Below are 7450 nucleotides of genomic sequence, written 5' to 3'. Positions count from 1 at the left end.
CTTCAAAGGTGTATCTCCGAGGAGGAGGGGCGGCAACTCTTGGCAGAAATTCACGCCGGTCTCGGTGGGCACCACGCCGCAGCCCGGGCACTTGTCAGCAAGGCCTTCCGTACAGGATTTTACTGGCCTACGGCCCGGGCAGACGCACAGGACCTCGTCCAGCGCTGTGTCGGATGCCAACTTTTCGCCAACCAAAGCCATATGCCCCCAACCGCTCTACAAACAATCCCCATTACATGGCCCTTTGCGGTCTGGGGCTTGGACATGGTCGGACCCCTTAAAGGGGGAAGCCATAAGAAAAAATATCTGCTGGTCATGGTGGACAAATTCACCAAGTGGATAGAGGCTCGACCAGTTAAAACGGCCGAGTCCGGACCGGTGATTGCATTTATATCCGATGTGGTACACCGTTACGGTGTACCGCACACATCATCACCGATAACGGTTCGAATTTCACAGCTGACGAGGTGAAAACCTGGTGTGCTAATCTGGGCATTAAGCTCGATTACGCCTCTGTCTACCACCCGCAAACAAACGGTCAAGTCGAGCGAGCTAATGGTCTTATTATGAGCGGCATCAAACCCAGACTAGTGCGGTCTCTGAAAGAATCAGACAAACACTGGGTCGAGGAGCTCGACTCCGTACTCTGGGGGCTGCGGACCACGCCCAACCGTACTACCGGATACACACCTTTCTTCATGGTGTACGGTGCAGAGGCTGTATTGCCCTGCGATATTATACATGACTCACCTCGAGTGCGTATGTACGAAGAGAAAGAGGCCGAGTTGGATCGGCAGGACAGCCTAGACGCCCTGGAGGAAGAGCGCGACGTCGCCAAAGCCCGTTCAGCATTTTATCAACAGCAGGCTCGAAGATATCAAAGCAGAGAAGTACGGGCCAAGACTTACAACGTTGGCGAACTCGTTCTACGCTTGCCGGAGAAGAAAAAGGACAAACTCAAGCCCAAATGGGAGGGTCCCTTCATAATTGACGAAGTTCTTACCGGAGGAGCGTACCGTCTTCGTGACGCATCAGACAATCGCCTAGAGCCGAACCCCTGGAATGCGGCCAGACTCCGAAGGTTCTATGCCTAGCGCCGAACACTTTGTTAGTCTCCTTCTCCCTTACAGTTTCCATAACTCTTTCCCCCTTTTACACAATTTTTTCGCTTTAAAGCTCTCATTCGGCTTGACCGAATACTGCTGACGTACACATTTTTACAAACGTACGCTCATTATACCTGGGGGCTTCTTTTAACAGAAGCTTGTTAATATTACTTGCCGAGCATTAAGCTCATCACACATACGCGTTTTTTTCATATGTCTTTTCTTCACCATTATATGCATCGATATGACTTAAGTTTTGGCCAAGCTGGGTTGCCTGGCTCCTGTGCTTACCCCTACGTTCTCGATTGTTCGGCTAGGTGGTAAAGGGAGCACCTCTGCGATTGTTACTGCCGGGTCATCCGGATGTGTACCTCAGACTGGGTGAAGCCGAAAGCTAGCATTCTTAAGGGAATATTCGGTTGGTGGATGAAAAATACTTTTTTGCACTCACTCTATTGTGAACCCCCAGAAGCTATACACACTGTGATTTTCACATCACAATTCTGACATGTCTACTAATGCATGCATACCCAGGGAAAGGAACCCTTAAAGGAACTATTCTCCCTGAAAGATGTTTCTTACAATCTCACTGTAATATAACATAACTAGCCGGATACAACTTGTCTGTTCAAGCAACTATGACCCCTACGCTTAGTTTTCCACGCATACCCCAGTCTATTCGGCCGCGACGGTATTCGGAAACACTCCGCACCTTTGGGTCCGGAGGTTGAAGGGAAAAGGTCTGCCATGACAAATGATATACAATTCAGCTAGAATTCCATACGGTGAGGCAAGTACATAGTCACTTGGACTCAAACACTTCGTCCTCTATACCGTCCAACAGGCGATGTAACTTACAATCCTATTGGGAATATTTGGCGGCCACCCCTACTTGGTCATACACCAAACTAACGGGAATTTCTTCCCCATTCGGCCCTACTGGACCGACCCGCGCCATGTGATTAGGATCAAGCTTGGTATACCGAGTCTTCACCATGGCCCAAGCCTCTCGCGCACCCTCTCGACAGGCCGATATCTTCCATAGCCGGATACACCGCCGCGCTCCTTTGAACCGCTCTACAAGCTCCTCCATACTTCCTGGAGGGGAGGCGGATGGCCATAGAGCCTTGGCAACACTCCGCATCGCCAGCCGCACTTGTTCGTGCACTTGCGACAGCTTTTGCAGCAGATCACTCGATGATCCGGACACCTCCTCTTCAGGACGGCCCGTTAATATACCTGCAATCATAGCTATATCAGTTTCTCCTATCGCCGAACTACTTTCAAAATAGTTCAGATACATACTGAATATGCCGCCCCCCAGCTGCTTGTTCTCCTTCACGGAATCGGCTAGTTGGGCCCGCACATCTTTCAGCTCTTCGCCTAGCTGGGTCTTGCAATCCTGGAGCTGGTTTTTCTCAATAATGGCCTGCTTCAGTACACGATCGCCTGTAGCTTGTAGCCTTTTGGATTCTTGCTCATTAGCTTGCGCGACTTCCAACGCCTCTTTGAGTCCCCCTGACCATTATGTCACGGTATAGGCAAGACTGTTAGTATTGAGGGCATATAAGTATATTTTCTCGTTGGAAGGGAATATTACCAGGTGACGCCTTCTTGGACTTTTCCAGTTCGGCGGTAGCAGCATTTAGCTGCGTCCGACATTGTTCCAGCTCTTGGGATAGCAGGTTGTTCTTCTCTGTAAGAACCTGGTCATACAACGGTACTTAAGTCAGTTGTACCAACTGCTTTCAGTCCCGGGGGCTACTGGCATATGGTTATCCTATTCGGACAAAGAAAACTTACCCACACATCTGTTAAATACTGCTTCGTGGCTCTACTAAGCCCGTTCCGAGCAGTCCGGATGTACGCATCAGCCAAGCTGAAGGCATTAAATGCCTCTTCCGAGAACTCAGGGTCTCATAAAACAGCCCTGCAGCGCAGATGATTCATGGCGCTCTCCACTTCCGAGTTGGTAACGGACATATTCTCCGAACCCTCGGCCGAAGGACAGTCCGGCACTGTTCCTATGTCGGCTCCCGCCTTTCCAATAGGGTCTAAATCCCGAGCTCTGGGAGTACGGCTGGCCGGACCCTCGTATTTAGTCTGGTGAACCTTTTTCCTGGTGTCAAACAAGCGTACAAGTTACAGTTGGATGTGACTGCTAAAGTATACCTTTGTATCCCTACCTCTTTGATGAGGGACTAGTCGTGACTTCACCGACCTTCCTTTTAGAAGCCTTGCTCGGCGCCGGAGCCACTCTCTTTGGAGCCGCCCCTGGAGTAGCGTGACACGCCGAATGCCTCCCCTGTGGAGCACGAGACAGTGCGATGGGTGAGGCAGTGCGAAGAAGCTCTTTCGAGAGAGATTTTTTCTCGATGACTTACGTGGGAAGCAGGAAGAAGACCAGGATAATCGATGATAATGGCCACTTCCGTGCCATCGTAGCTCGCCTGGTAAAACACCCCTTCCGCGAGTACCACGAATATGTCCGAATCTTCTTCGGACCCGGGATCCAGCTCCCGGTTGTGGTCCTTGGGCTGTGGGGCGGGTCTGTAAAACCCCTCGGTGATTCTTCGCCAATGCTGTTATAAGCAGATTAGAAATTTATCAAAGGTAATCCGGGACGCGGAATGAGTAAAGCATAAGGATGGGGACTTACCCAACTGGGAGGATTATACATAGAATATCCTTCTCTGCGACTGATGCGAAGAATTTCCACTTCCTCCCCTTTGAACAGCTTGGCAAGTATTTTGGCCAGAGCGGCGGGGGTACCCGGACCTTTTCGGCCGCAGCGGGAGGCGTCGTCCTCCCCATTGTAGTGCCACATTGGGAGCCCTCTGTATTGAAGCGGCTGAACCCCTCGCGTTATGGAGGTCGCCATTACCTCGACCATTGTTAATCCGGACTGGGCGAGCGTCTTTATCTCGCCCAAGAGTTGACGAACCTCCGCACTATCGTCCTCCTCAAGGCTCTGGGGGCGCCAACTGTGGCGTTTCTTTAGTGGAACGCTGGCAAACTCAGGGAGACCCTTTCGAACTGGGTCGGGAAGCGCAACATCCTCGATGTAGAACCATTCGGAAGGCCATTCTTCAAATGCCTTCCTTGGTGTGCCGGACGGGTATCCGGTATCGGCGATGCACCACACTTCGGCTCCGCCCACTTCAAATATTGACCCCTCATGGTTACGCGGGACAAGACAGAAAAATTTTCTCCACAGTTCAAAATGGGCTTCAACACCCAGAAATAGCTCGCATAAAGCAACATAGCCTGCGATATGCGGGATAGAGGCGGGGGTGAAGTTATCTAGCTGAAGGCCATAATATTCCAGAAGCCCTCGGAGGAATGGATGGACTGGAAATTTGATGCCTCTTATCAGATAGGGGACGAAGCACACTTGCCCCCCCCCGGACGGATTAGGGGAGTCCTCCACCTGAGTCACACCACTGAAGGAAGCCAGCCCTGCTCGAACATGGACCAGATCCGCGGGGGGAAGAAATCCCTGCGTTTGCAACTTTGCTAACTGACTATGAGACACAGAGCACTTTTCCCACTCGCTTTTCTTTGAGTTGGAGTAGGAGGAGGAGCCGGGGATGCTAGCCATGCTGGAATGGTTATCTCCTAGCAGTCTCCGGGGATCTTCTCGGTGTGGTGTCGCATGGATCTGAGATCCAATATCTTTAATAGGCGCGCTCCCTTGCATGGACAGGGTGTTATTTGCAAAAATACCCTGACTTTCCGCATTCGCTCGGCACGTGGAAGGCAAAGTTATTAGCGCGCAGAAGCCGAGGGGAACAATATTGAGTCAACAGCCGAATACATTACTTGGAGAAGGGAACCCGCCTTGCAATGCCGAAGACAATCCGAAACGCCGAACACCTCGTCATTGAAGCCTGGTTCTGTGACACCCAAGTTTTTATTTGGATTTTTTTAAAGATTTTATTTGACTTGAGGGGAGTGATTTGAATTTTTTTTCTTCAAGAGAACTCTCCCTCTCATATATTTTTCTTCATGGCAAAAGTTTTGTTTGGATTCACCCAAGATCTGCCTTTGGTCTTGGAGGTTTTTGCTTTTCACTTGGACTCAAGACAAAATGGTTTACATTTGGGAAAATAACTTTTGTAAATCTTTTTGAATTTTGCACTATGGCTTTTGGAAAGTCCTTTGCCACTTTCAACAATTCCTCCTTGCCATGGCCCTAGTGCAAATGTTCTCTCCTAACCCTTCCCTCACCTTTGGATCATGTTTTACACCAAATCCAGCAAGTTGAACCTCCCCATGTATTTATTTCCATTCAAATTCTATTCAAATAATTTTCTGTCCTCTATTCTGCCACTTGGAGATTTACAAAGGAACTCCTTTTTCTATTTTGATTTTTGCCACCAAACCAACTCTCCCTCCTAGTCCTTTGAAACCCCAACCTAGAACTATGAAGATCCACTGGTCTTCAGTTCAAAATTTTCAAACTACACTTGCTGCAAGTTTGGACCAGATTTGTCAAATTTGGTGAAATTCATTCAAAACCTTCTCCAAAAATTCCAAGTAAAATCAGGCAGCCCCTAGGTACTTTGAGTGGTCATCTCACCAAGTTACAGCTCCAGAAAAATTTATCTCATGGCCAAAACCTCCTGTCGAACACCTGCAGTGCATGGTCATTGTCAATTTCAGTAAGTTCAGAGATTCAGTCAAGTGGCTGCTGTCGTTTTCTTCAGAAGCGGACGTCGATCTCGCCAGTGCCACCGCGTCGCCTTGCTCCTCGTCCCCGCCCTCTTGTTCCTGCACCGCACGAGCGCCTGGCGCCTTGCGGGCGTCGGCGACGAGCAGCAGAAGGTGCGCCGCCCCGTGACCGACGCCGGCAGCGGCTTTGCGGACGCCAGCGGGAGACACGGCGCCGACGACGCCACCCAGCGCCGCCCAAAACACTGGAGCTCGCCGCATGGCCTTCCACTCCCCCACACGCGCTGCCGCTCTCGTCGTGAACCGCAGGGCGCGGAGCGCGCTCTCTGCCGCCGTTGAGCCCGTGCGGTCACCTCACCGTGGACCGACGCCATTACGCCAAGACCGACCCCGTTTAGCTGCAAAACGAGTCCAGTAACCTCCACTGATGCTGCCCGGCCGCTCAAACCCCCTGCCAATCCACTGCTCCGCCGTAATCGCTCGCCGAAGATTCTCCGTTCACGGCCACCCCGCCGATCTGCCTATAAATAGAGGCCCCGAGCTTCAACTCGAGCACCCACCAGCCCTGCACTCCCCCTAGAGCACGCCTAGCCACTGGAAGAGCCCCGAGAGGAGGTCTCCTTCCTCGACTCCGGCCGCCGCGACCCGCCACGGGATCCAGCCCGATTCGCCCCCGTGTGCGCTCCTCCGCCTCCATTCTCTTGCCAGTAGCTTCACCATGCACCCCTCTTTCTGACCCGCACTTCAATTTGAAGCTTGCAGCCCTCCACCGGAGTTCCCCATCCTCACCCGAGCCGCCGTCCGCCGGAGAAAGTGTCACCGTCGACGTAGTGCTCCCCGTTGGACGAGTCCACCACCCACCGACGCGGAAGAAGACGCTGAAGCTCTTGGTACCCTCCGTTCCTCCTAACTCGCCGTGGTTCGACGCCGGCGTCCACCGCAGTCTTCGGGCGCCGGCGAGCTTTTCAAACCTGACATGTGGACCCCGCGTGTCAGCCTCTGTTTTATTCCACCTCGAACCGTTTTCTGTTGGCGCCTTCGGGCTAATACGTTTCCTCCTTTGCGCTCGCGCATTCCCAGCCGAAGCGTTTTCTGTTTTCTCAGATAAAACCCTGGAACTTTTCTGTTTCATTACAGATAAGTCCCTGGACAGAAACCTTTATAACTTTTTAATAAAAAGGAATTTTTGAGTGATTCTTTTTCTGACAATCTCCTAATTTTGTCTAGTTTTTTATGGGATTTATTTGAAAAATATTTGGAAAAGTTTCTGTGTATGTGTTGGTTTTCACGTTAGTACCCGTTTCGTGATTGCCGTAGGTTCCGGGAGGGGTGAAGGGGCCGCGAACTTCGCCGAGCTAGACTCCGACTTCTCCGAACCAGGCAAGCATGTTTTGAACATTTGATATGACAGATGTTTTACATGTTCACGTGAGAGTTTGTGCGTGGCATATGAGTGTCGGTAAATACCTCGTTGCTTGTAAGGCAACGACCCGGTTGTCCCAAAGTTGCGATGACCTCTGATGAGAGGTGGCCTAATCATGTGGTGACATGAAGGGCAGCAAGGTGGTACTGTTGTAGCATGCCAGCCTTGCGTCATCCAACTTTCTTCGACGTTAACGTGGTTGGAGCTACGTTATCGTTCTTTTCCCGCATGTTCCAAAGTCGCGATG

This window comes from Triticum aestivum, chromosome 6D (genome assembly GCF_018294505.1).
Source record: "Triticum aestivum cultivar Chinese Spring chromosome 6D, IWGSC CS RefSeq v2.1, whole genome shotgun sequence".
Lineage (NCBI taxonomy): Eukaryota > Viridiplantae > Streptophyta > Magnoliopsida > Poales > Poaceae > Triticum > Triticum aestivum.
The sequence above is the reverse complement of the archived record's forward strand: the minus strand, read 5'-3'. Positions refer to the sequence as shown.